Source organism: Pipistrellus kuhlii, unplaced genomic scaffold, assembly GCF_014108245.1.
Source record: "Pipistrellus kuhlii isolate mPipKuh1 unplaced genomic scaffold, mPipKuh1.p scaffold_m20_p_1, whole genome shotgun sequence".
Classification (NCBI taxonomy): domain Eukaryota; kingdom Metazoa; phylum Chordata; class Mammalia; order Chiroptera; family Vespertilionidae; genus Pipistrellus; species Pipistrellus kuhlii.
Window position 1 is genome coordinate 182,845,840 of NW_023425404.1, and position 12,155 is coordinate 182,857,994.

Sequence of the window (12,155 nt, forward strand, 5' to 3'; positions counted from 1 at the left end):
GCTTCAAACTCTCTGATTTTACAAATTAACAAAAACTGCTTCCTGCTAAAAGAGGTAATGGAGTGAAGCAAGAAACGTTTATAATCCTGATTTTTTTTCCAAAGCGGACATCTGATTCAGTTAGGATGAGCTGTCTTTAAATGACAGAATATCTGAAGAATTTTGGCTTAAATGAAAGTCATTTGTATGTTGTCCTTTAACACAATTCTAGAAGTGGGAAATATCACACAGGGTGCTTCAGCAAGTGCTACAAGGAGGCCTTATCAATCATTTTGTTTTCATCTGTGGGGTAATCTCCACATAAGAGAATGTGTTAGCCCTTTAAAATAATAGCAACATTTTAGTCTTTGTGCCTGAGAGCCTGAACTGAAAATAGGCATAAAGATTAAAGTCATAATAATAAAACTATTTACGTAGAGAATCATTGAAAAAATGACCACTTTTAAGTTCTAATCTTAATCAGGATGTTAATGATAATAACATAAAAATATAATATAAAATTTTAGAGGCTATTCTAATAATTACATATTTTATCTCATCAAGCCATCCTAATAATTACTATGAATTAGGAAGCCTTATCAACCCAATTTTATAACCAAAGAAACAGACATAAAGAAGTTCAGTTAGCTGCCTAAAGTCATAATACTTACAAATAACAAGCATAGTGCTAGGTGACCAGACGTCCCGCTTTTGGCGGGACAGTCCCGATTCTTAACAATTTGTCCCGCCAAAAGCGGGATGTCTGGTCACCTTATGCTAGCCAAGGAAGCCCTTGATTTTTATACCATGTTGATTCTTCCTTTGGATTTCAGTCTTTTTTGGTGTCCCACACCATGACTCTCTCACTCTCTCTCTGCTCCTTTTTATATATACATTGCTTTTGTCTTCCCATGCTTTTGAATTTTCATGAGCCAGAATTTAGTTCTAAATCTTATTCTAGTCTCATCTGGCAGCTAGTTTACTTGTTGATGCTGAGAAATAGCACTGTGTTCCCAAGAATAAGTCTTTTGTAGGTTAAGGTACTCCTACCACAGAGCCTCCTGCCAATGGCACCACGTCTTAAAGGAGACTGAGTTCTGTAATCACCACATGAGGTAGCTCAGTGGACTTCAGAGTTATCATGCTGTTGGCCCTGAGTCTATTTGGGACCATGTAGTAACTCCGTTCTGTTTGATACTGAGCAACATCTGAAATAACTCAAACCCTTCTGGAGCTTCACCTGAGAACATGTACAAAGACCTGATAGAGGAAGTTCTTCGCTTTAATGGAGCATGCTTCTGAGTATCCTGGGACTGTTCCTGATGGCAAGACCTTTTCCAACACGGGGGAAACTTCTATGACAAAAATTATTTTTCACAAAAGCATGAAACTATACAAAAGGTCACCTTAAGCATACTGCCTTTAACATACAGAACTATAGAAGATTTAAGCTGTCCCTAAATGTTTTATTTTGATAAATGGGGTTATATTGTGTACCAGATCTCTATCTAATAACAGGGGAAGGAGTATTCATTCTTTGATTTAGTAGCCCTGCCATCTACCTCTCTCCACCAACACAGACTCTCCAATGTCTCCTTTGCAAGAGAGGAGGAAAGAGGGGCCTGTATCTAGAAATAATAGATCATGAAGTAATAGTCCTATTCCACAGAAAGATCAATAATCTCTTAGGATATAAGTAATACAGTCTTTCTTTGATGCATAATAGCAATGTGTTTTTAAAATACAAATAGGATAGTTTCAGTATGAAAAAGGGAAATTTTATATATGTTTATAACTACATATAACAGATATTTTGTGTATTTCTGTGTGGGTGTTGGATGTGAGAATAATTAAATATATTTGCTTATAAACATATATGTATTTAGGAATCACCTACATTTTTGAGACTTATTGCACACTAAAAACATTTTTTAAGATATTAATCCAAGAATAAAGTCCCTAAATATAAGAAAGATGCTTTATTTACATGTTACTTCCACCCTTTATGTTATAGAGGTTGCTGCATAAATACAATATAGTTCATTGTGCTAGGCCACAGACACATGGGTCTTATTTTCATTACTAAGTATACCCAGCACAGTAGTCAGCTTCTCAAATAATTATATTGGCATCATAATTGTAAACCACGAGCAAATATTAGGAACTTAACTTCTTTATTGTGCCTTGCTAATTGCAGAATAATCAGTTGAAGGGTTTTATGATTTATTGATATATAAAGGAAGTCTGTTATCTTGATGGTTTCCTGTACTATAGACAAAATCATAGAAATACAAGAGGAAATATTAAGTGAGAAAATGTATTTGGATAAGTACTAGAATAGTATTAAACACATCCAGGCAGCTTTTCACATAGAGACAATTCAGGGAAGAATGCAGTGGGGTTTAAAATATTTGGAAAAATTGCTAATGTGAGGTGGGAATTAGAGATACATTTAAAAGAAGAAATGGAGAATGACTTAGAAATGGATCAAGGATTTACTTTTATTATTGTGATTTAAAGGACTTTTCAAGCATTGCTTCTCCCACAATTTGATTAAATTACCAAAAGAACAAAACATTGGTACTTAGCAAGTCCTATTAATCCACTAAAGAAATTAATTTTAATTCAGCTATCAGCTTGTATATAAGTTTTAAATTGTTATCAGTTAGTACTCAGCAACCTAGCCAATCATCCCAGAAAATCATAGTGGATTATATATTGCTATAGTCAATGAAGGACAGAGGACCACACATACAAAAACTGATGTAAATCCTTTTTCAAATTTTTCTCACTTGACAACAAAGGGAACAAGGGTATCTATATGCCTAGAATGTCTATCTCAGGCACATGGATGAGAACACTGGCAATCAGAAGTTGGTCAGAGCACAATGAAAATTCCAAAGACTATGGATGAGTCACCAACAACATGTTACAGGTAGAAAGTGGAAAATGTGGAAGGAAAAGCATGACATTATGCATGATACATAATTATAATAATTAAAATGGAAGGAACTCCAAAAACCTCTTTTTGGGGGTGTGGCAATGAATCTGTTAATGAAGATTTCTTGTCTCCATTTAGGATTTTCATTTATGTGAGTGGGGTGTTTCTGTATTGAATTTTTTTAAGTAAGAAAAATTCATTTTTCCTCTGATTAGAGCTTCTAATTAACCTCTGGTACCTTATATCATTATTCAGCAAATAAATATTTATCCATCTCACATTAGTGAGCAGGTATTGTTAAGATACAGCCATGAGAGCACATTATATGGAAAAAGTGTATGTAGAGTGCTTGACAAGAGCTCTGAGGAAACTAAACAGGGAGATATGAGTGAATGACAGGAGGGTTCAAAAGAGGCCTCTTGCAAGAGTTCATCTCAACAGTGTGACCTTGACAGGAGCAAGCCAAGCAAAGGTTTGGTGAAACTCACCCTAGGCAGAGAGGGGCTTTCTTTTAACAATTTTTACAGCAGCTCCCCTCATTCAAGGCCAGGGCCAACCTGTAGCGCTCGCTACAAATGTCACAGCCTCTGGTCACCGCTGCAGCTATTTCATCAAAATATATGGACATAAAAGGTGTGTGCATTTCCCCAGAAGTTTTCAGCATAATTTTTACTTAATCTTAAGATCTAAAGCATTTGTGGCTCTTGCAGAAATTATTTTCTAAAACTACATTTCACATACATTATAATATTTAAAAAATAAGTGTTACACAAGAAAACAGAATATTAACAAATTAACTATAATTGTACACAATTGATTAATTATAATTATTTTATGGAAAGAGTTAGACTCAATACAAGATGATTTTGTTGCAAAGGTCAAAATTTGATGTGATTTCTTATGGACAAATTTTATTCTGACAAAAAATCAATTGGGTCATTTTTGTTTTCTGGGTCTTGGGCTCTGTATCTTTCTGAATCAAAAATTGGATAACTATTTAATGTGTCAACCACATTTTTCATTATACAAATAACACAATACCAAAACAACCAAAAGTAGAATTTCACCTTTTTAACTATTTGTGCTAGAAATAGCTTTTACCTGCTAATGCCATGAATTATGTATAATCCTCGACACAAATAATAAAAACTAACATTGTCAGAGGCCAATTGTTTTGACTACAAGGAGAGTTGGCACATTTCTTACCCAGAGAGTAAAAAACAAAAACAAAAACAAAAATACAGGTCAGATGAACTTCTTGAATGTCTTACATTTTTTCTCTGTTGCCCAGCCTCCTGGGTATCTCTGTTCCTTGTTCTGCCCAGCCACAGGAGCACAACACATAGACTACTACTTAGGGCTTATCTAGATAGATAGATGAATAGATAGATAGATACTCAAGGTGTGAGAATGAATGGACATCAAACATAGAGTGAGGCCTCGCTGTGAGCCAGTGCAGGGGTTTCCACCTCCTATACACTTTACGGTTGGTCATGCAGCCACCATGATTCTGTCTTAGCTGCAGCTGGGCAATTAGCTCTGAAGGAAAGACCTCATCTTTCCTCCTTTGTGTCTAGTTCTGGCTGAGGTTATTTTGGCTTTGCTTTCAACGTATCCCTTTTTTTTTTGCATTATCTTCAGTGATTTGGGAGAGAACATGGGCTCAATCTGAGGAGATTATCAAATTCTCTTTTAGAGGTTGGTCCCATGTCTCAGGAGAAATTGGAATACTTCTCAGAGTATATGTGTGTGTATATATATATATATATATATATATATATATATATATAGAGAGAGAGAGAGAGAGAGAGAGAGAGAGAGAGAGGGAGAGAGAGAGAGAGTTAAAACAGAAGCCTTTTAAGCACTGAATCTGAGTCTAGTATTTGTACAGGTCTCTGTTCTTTTTATGTTATATTTTCCTTATGAAGAAACATAATCAGCAATCACTATTTTAAAAAATATATATATTTTTATTGATTTCAGAGTAGAAGGGAGAGGGAGAGAGATAGAAACATCAATGATGAGAGAGAATCATTGATCAGCTGCCTCTTGCATGTGCCACACTGGGGATCCAGCCCGCTACCCAGGCATGTGCCCTGATTGGAAATTGAACCATGATCTCTTGGTTCATAGGTAGACACTCAAACACTGAGCAACCCTGGCCAGGCAATCAGCAATAATTTGTTTATTACCTCTACACTCTCTAGTTTCTTAAAGAAAAAAAAAATTTCTTATTGGTTGTTTGAGATCCAGACATGGGCATGCATATTTAGTCCATTTCATTTCTTTCCCTCAGTTATAGATGAATGTACTGAGCATACAGTTCTTGGTCACATAGTTAATTAAAAAGTAAAAGTCCTGGCCCTCTAGATATATCTGTCATTACCCATGGTTACTTGTGGGATTTTGGTACCATGAATACCATTGATGCTACATATTTATAAAACATCCTTTCATTCTGTGCTATCCCTAATAACACTAATATTTGCATTTACTTTTATCTGAATCCTGAGTGTTTCTCACTTGGTTTCAAATTTGATGGGAAATAAGTTTGACATTTATTGGGCTGCTTCAAATCTAAGCTATAGAGTTATATATATAACTTCAAGTCCCAAACTCTAAATATATATGAGTTTGGGACTTGAAGTTGGACCTAAATGAGTTTTAGTTGACCTGATTCTGATCTGGGAGTAAATGCTAGTTAGAATGAATTTATATTAAGAAAAGGAGGAAGAATAACATAAAGAATCCTTGTTTGAAATGGCTCAAATGAATTGGATTAAGGTGTAAAAAAATGAGTAAAAGAGAGTTTATCTTCATATTAACTACCACAGTCCACCAATTTCAATAAGTACAAGCTTTGCCTTTCTCACTGAACACCATCTGCAATTTTCCTTCTTCTGAACCATGACTGAAACACATGGCACCACCGTCACTTGGTTTATTGGATTTGTCCAAAAAGTTTCTTTTTTTTTTTTTTTTATGTAACATCTGGTGTCCAAAGAACTTTGTATCCCACTCATTTGGGAGGTTTTCACTGAACCACAGGTTGGATCTTTTAACATGTAATATGACATAGGTAAAAAATAGTGTTTCCACCTAGACTGTTTTGAGTACTGTGTTGTTGGCAACAAGGGAACTCTCCTTCAGCTTTTCATCTGGCTTCTTTTTAGACTTATAATATTTGTTTCCCTTATATAGACAGCTAACAGAGGGGATGAGGTAGGTAAACCAACCGCATCTGAAGAAATAATATTACAATTTAAATAGCAAAACTTGCTAATTATTTTCACTCAAAGAAGACATGTTATAATTTTTCCAGTTCTCTAGATGAGAAAGGTGCACCTGGAACTTTGAATCAGTTATACTAGGTTTCAAATTTTGGCTTCATAACTTAGTGGCAATGTGAATTTCAGTGAGTTACTCCATCTTTATTTACAAAATGTTTGAACAGTTAAATTAAATATAGGCATTAAAGCTGTTAGCTCAGTGTAACAATTAATAATGAATTAAGAAATATTAGCTATTTTAAATCCCACTTTTCTCCCTCTTTTAAATTGAACACCAAATCTCAATCATTTAAATATTTTAGAATTTCTGGATTTTTGACAGTGTGTTTATAAATATTCATGTAATTTAACTTTTAAACCCTGAGCCATATGTTTCTCTATGTAATGACAAAGATATGCCAACCCCATTCATCAAATGTGGTTAAGGAAAGGCAGAAAGGGGAAATGGCACTGATAAATAATTCCATGTAATTTCCATGAACCGCAGATGTTTAAGTCTAGCTGTATTAATAATTTCATAATTCACAATAGATTAATTTATTTCAGTTTACTATCTCCAGCTGTTTTATAAATCAAAGTGTTAAATTTTTATTAAAGATCATTTTTTATTCTCTGAGAATATGTACAAAATTTAACTGTCCTATTAACCTATATTGCAGGTCCAAAAGGAATATTTTATGAATCTATCTCCTCAATATACTAAGGAATTTCATATATCAAAAAATCAGGTGGCCTTTCAATATGTTTGTACAACACTGTGATATATTTAAGATAAATTTGATATTTTCACTTTATGAATCTCTTTGTCCAGATGTTGGCCAAAAAGAAGAATCTGCTCCTGACAAACTTTTACTTTCTTTAGAGACTTCTGTTGGATACATATTTGTCAACAATCTACCCTGCCTTCTCTATATATTGTCTTCTCTCACATTTTATGAATACAATTTTCTTTATCTTTGCAAAAATATTAAGAGCAGATTATTCAGAATGAATTTATAATCAAGTGAATTAATCATTCATGTTTGACCCTGACTGTAAACAAATCTAAAAACCAAAAATGCTGTTAGACAACTGATTTCCTATTTTGTTTCAAGTGATACGATAAAATTGATCTTGTTAATTTTATTGGAAGTTTCTATTGGATCTCTTCTTAGATGATATGTTGTAAGAGTCTCTTATCAAGCAATGGACACAAAACTCTGGGGGGTGAGGGCATGTATGGGAGTGAGGTGGGGTGGGGAGAAAATGGTAAGATATGTACACATATAGTACCATAATAAAAATAAGGATTTGTGTCCTTATGAGCAGGAAAGATAACAGGTCTCTATCTCTCTGAGTTCACACAGAGAAGAGGCATTCTGAGCACATAGCAATAGGTGGACATCTACAAACCAGAAAGAGAGGTCTCACCAGAAAACAACTACTGGCACCTTGATCTTAGATGTCCAGCCTCCAAAACTTGGAGAAAATAAACATCTGTGAGCCAAAACCGGTTTGGCTCAGTGGATAGAGACTCAGCTTGTGGACTGAAAGGTCCCGTGTTCGATTCCGGTCAAGGGCATGTGCCTTGGTTGCGGGAACATCCCTAGTTGGGGGTATGTGGGAGGCGGCTGGTCAATGTTTCTCTCTCATCGATGTTTCTAACTCAGTGTTTTTCAACCTTTTTTGGGCAAAGGCACACCTGTTTCATGAAAAAAATCACGAGGCACACCACCATCAGAAAATGTTAAAAAATTTAACTCTGTGCCTATATTGACTATATATAAAGTAATTCTCTTGAATAGGAATCAAATAAACACAAAGAAAGTATTTTATAATTACTTTATTATGAAATATTAAGTAAACAAAATAGTGAAAAATTATAAAATTCTTGTCTTGTCTGCACCTACGGCACACCAGGCAACATCTCGCGGCACAAACGCTGTTCTAACTCTCTTCCCCTCTCTCTTCCTCTCTGTAAAAAATCAATAAAGTAAATTTAAAAATAAATAAATAAATAAACATCTGTGATTTAAACTATCTAGTTTGTGGTATCTTTTTATAGCAGAGTGAACAGACTAATATACTATCCCAAGCAACCAATTTCTAGCCCTCTTTTAAACCTCTGGTATAAGCGTCATTCTGTCCAGAAGCCTGTTCTATTCCACCCATTTTCACAAGCACTACGTTACTAAATTAGACGTCTTTTTACTTTTTAAATTAATCTTCATAGTTAAGATTAGAGGAAAAAAGAATGATATCTATAATAATATTCCCATGTTCCTATGTTATAATTGTTATAACATGGCGTTCATATGAGTTAATAAATGTTTTCTACATTTTTAAGATTTTCTGGAAGTTATTATATTTTTATAATTAGAATGTTAAGTTCATTTAAAAACACTAGAAAGCATAAGAGTAGCATAGACATTGTTATGCCCAGACTTCGTGATCCCCAAGGACCACCAGGGAGCCGAGTCCGATGCAATAAGCAAAAGAGCCTTCACCATGCTAGCATAGGCTCCCCAACTCATGCCGGCAGCATGGCGGAAGAGAGCGAATTTCTCCCAGTCCAGGGGTTTTGAGGGCTAGGGATAACTCCGCCCGGAGTTGGGAGCTCATCCTCGCCCCGCCCTGCCCTTTCAGACATAAAGTATTAAAGAGTCCACTTTTAAAAGGGCCAAATAATGTGGCAGCTAAACACTTAGGCATGGACAAACTGAGTTTCCATATCGTTTTTATGACTTACCAGCTTGGTGACCTTGAAAAAAGTGATTTACATGCCTGAGGTTTGCTTTCCTTATCTTTCAAATGGGAAATGACAGCAACAATAGAGTCCCCTGAAGCACTAAGGAGAATGCTGTAATGTAATAACTGTTGCTTAAAAGCTAGCTAATGAATTCCTATAGAACACAAGCTCTGCTTAATTCACTAGTATAGATGAGTACCTGATACTTGTTAATTTCATAACAAACATTTATAGAGTGAATGAATCAAGGGGAGACTATAATGAAGCTGATAAAAAAAAATGCTTCATAAAAAGCCTAAGGAATTTAAAGAAAAGAAGAATGGGAGCAAAGGTAATGAAAGGCTTCATAGAATAAATTTTATTATTTGGAAAATGTTAGCTAAAATACTTCATGTTTCCTGAAGAAAATGGATCCAATTCTCCTAATGCATAAGTTATTTCTTGAGTAAAATAGATACCTTTTTCTCTCCATCAGAACCTACAGTGACTCATACCTTGTAACAATTCACTGTGTCTCTGTTCAAAATGCTTTCCTCATAGTGGGTTGGCTCAAGCTTAAGTAGCAATAGCCATGGTAAATAAGTAAAGTAAAATTCCTGAAAGGTGGTGAATGACATTTGATAAGATGCTTCAGTAGTGTGGGAAGAGAAAAATCAGGACCTGCCTGAAGCTTAGAATGCCTCTACTGAAAAAGCCGCATCCCCCAGCTTTCAGAATTCCTCTTGCTGCTTCTGCTCAGCAATGTTACTGAAATCGACTGATACCCACACACTCACAGCTTCGCCAGCCTCAGGTCATATCACATTTGCAGTTTGCTGTTTTGAAAACACACCTGGAATACATTCCGGGGTATTGATTATCTCTCACATTTAAATTGAAAAATATAACTGACTTGGAAGGCAATAAACCAAGTAGCTTGCAGTTTTCTCTATCCTTTTCCCTCCCGCCATATGTAGCACAGCAGCTATCTAAACGTTTTTAAGATAAAGGAGATTTGAGTGAGGCTTTAGTGAAGTGAGAGTAAACTTCCCTCACACATAGGGGAATATAATATTAGCTTAGATATGTGCTGGGAGCAAACCACCCATTCTTGAAGAATTAGATGCGAAATAAGTGATTCAGAGAGTCTCCCCTCTCCAACCCACATGAATATATTTGTTTATCTATTGATAAAAAAGATTACTCATCCAAGAATATAAATCTATGTATGAATGTGTTCACTGAGCATTTACTATACCAAAGGGCTGGGAATCTGCTGTTTGAAAACTTATGTTCTGCCTAGCCAGATAGGCTCAATAGACAGAGTGTTAGCCTGCAGACTGAAGGGTCCTGTGTTTGATTCTGGTCATATACGGGCTGGGCTCTGCCTGGGCTTGTACCAGAGGCAACCGATTAAGCAACCAATCAATGTGTTTCTCTCACATTGATATTTCTTTTTGTCTTTCCTTCTCTCTTCCACTATCTCTAAAAATCAATGGAAGAATATCTTCAAGTGAGGATTAAAAATAAGCTAATTAATTAAAAAATAAAAACTTATGTTCTAATTGGTGGAGATACACTAAAAATGAAATAAGCTAATGTTAGAACATAAAACACTGTTGCAAATGAAGCAAAATGGGGTGGTGGGATAGAGAGCTGCTTCAGGAAGTTTTTAGGTTGCTTTAGGACAAATGTTCTGAATGGCTTTTTTTTTTTTAGCGTAGTTATTATATTTTAAGACAGGACAATATGAGAAAGACACTGCAGGCTTAGATAAAATCTTGTACTGGTGTATAAAGTGAAGAGGGGCTAGAAGTTTTTGAAGAACTGAAGAAAAAAAAAGGAAGGAAAGAAGGAAGAAGGAAGGAAGGAAAGAAGGGAAAGAGAAAGGGGGAAAAGAGGAAAAGAAAGAGAGGAAAAAGTTAGTGGGATTGAAGAAAACAACGAAGGGCTTTATGGGGGACAGGGTGGGTTCAAGTTGGCTGTGGAAAGCTTTTTTTGGGGGGAGGGGTTCTTCTAATTGCAGAACATTTTCTTGAAGGCAGTGATATTATCTGTCAGGAAAAAAAAATTAAACACCCACACTTAAAAATACACACACAAACCCACTGTGCTCCAATATCACATGCCTTTGGAAAGTATAACATGGTATCTGGACACAGAGATGGGACACTGAATCAATCCCCAATGGTGTCAAAGAAATTGTCCAAAGCAATCAAGGTGGGCAACTGCATTATGAAACCTTTAATGAGACAAAGGTGCGGAAAGGAGGTAGCTCCACTCCAAATGAACAAGTGGAAAAGTAACTGAAGGCTATGATTCTTGTTGGGCTGCCGCCTCGTAGTCAGTGTGCATCATTGCGACTGGTTGGTCCGCTGTTCGGTCAATTTACATATGGATTGTAATGATCTGTAATCACCTGACATCTGATTTTTGCTTTAGTGTAGGTACTTCCTAAAGTCAGTGACTAATCCTTTTATCCCTTTGCCAGAATACTTGGCTGGCCTTACCTAACCACTCTCTGTAAAACTGAAGTAATCTTCTATTTAATTTCTAGAAGTATTTAACATGTTTGGCAAAACAGAATGTACACTGAGCTAAAAAAATGTGTGCAGTTTCTTCTTAAAACATGGTATTAAATATCTAACAAACTGAGGCTATAACCTTATACTTTCTAATTCTAGACACCATCATTAAAATCAGAGATGCGTCAATACATAGGAAGTACTCTTAATAGTTCTATACATTGTAACGCTGAGCTTCATTTTCTTCACCAGGTTATGAAATGTCCCGACCCTCGGGACAACAACGGGGGGCACGCAGGAACCACCTAAGAGAATGAATCAAACAAGGAACGCGGAAAGAATGGAGGCAAGACAAGGTTCTGATCAAGCCTCAGTTTTATTCTCTGAAATGGCTGTATTTATACAGCAGAGACAAAGGGGGGCAGGTCCGCTTATGCAGGGGGGTCTTTGGTATGGCAACACAGGATTGACTAATTGCCAGAGGCGGTGTGACATTCCAAGGTGCAACATTCCAAGGCTGGGCTATCTAGGGGGGGAGGATCAGGAAGGGTAAGAAGCAGGAAGACAGGAGATGCTAAACCCCAGGTTAATCTTATCTTCTGGCCAAGCCCTCAGGGCACCACACAACCTCTGCTAGAAGGAACTTAATTCTATTTCCTTAAGACTGAGTTGCTTGCCTCAACTCTGCTAGCTCCCAACAATGAAAGGCATTA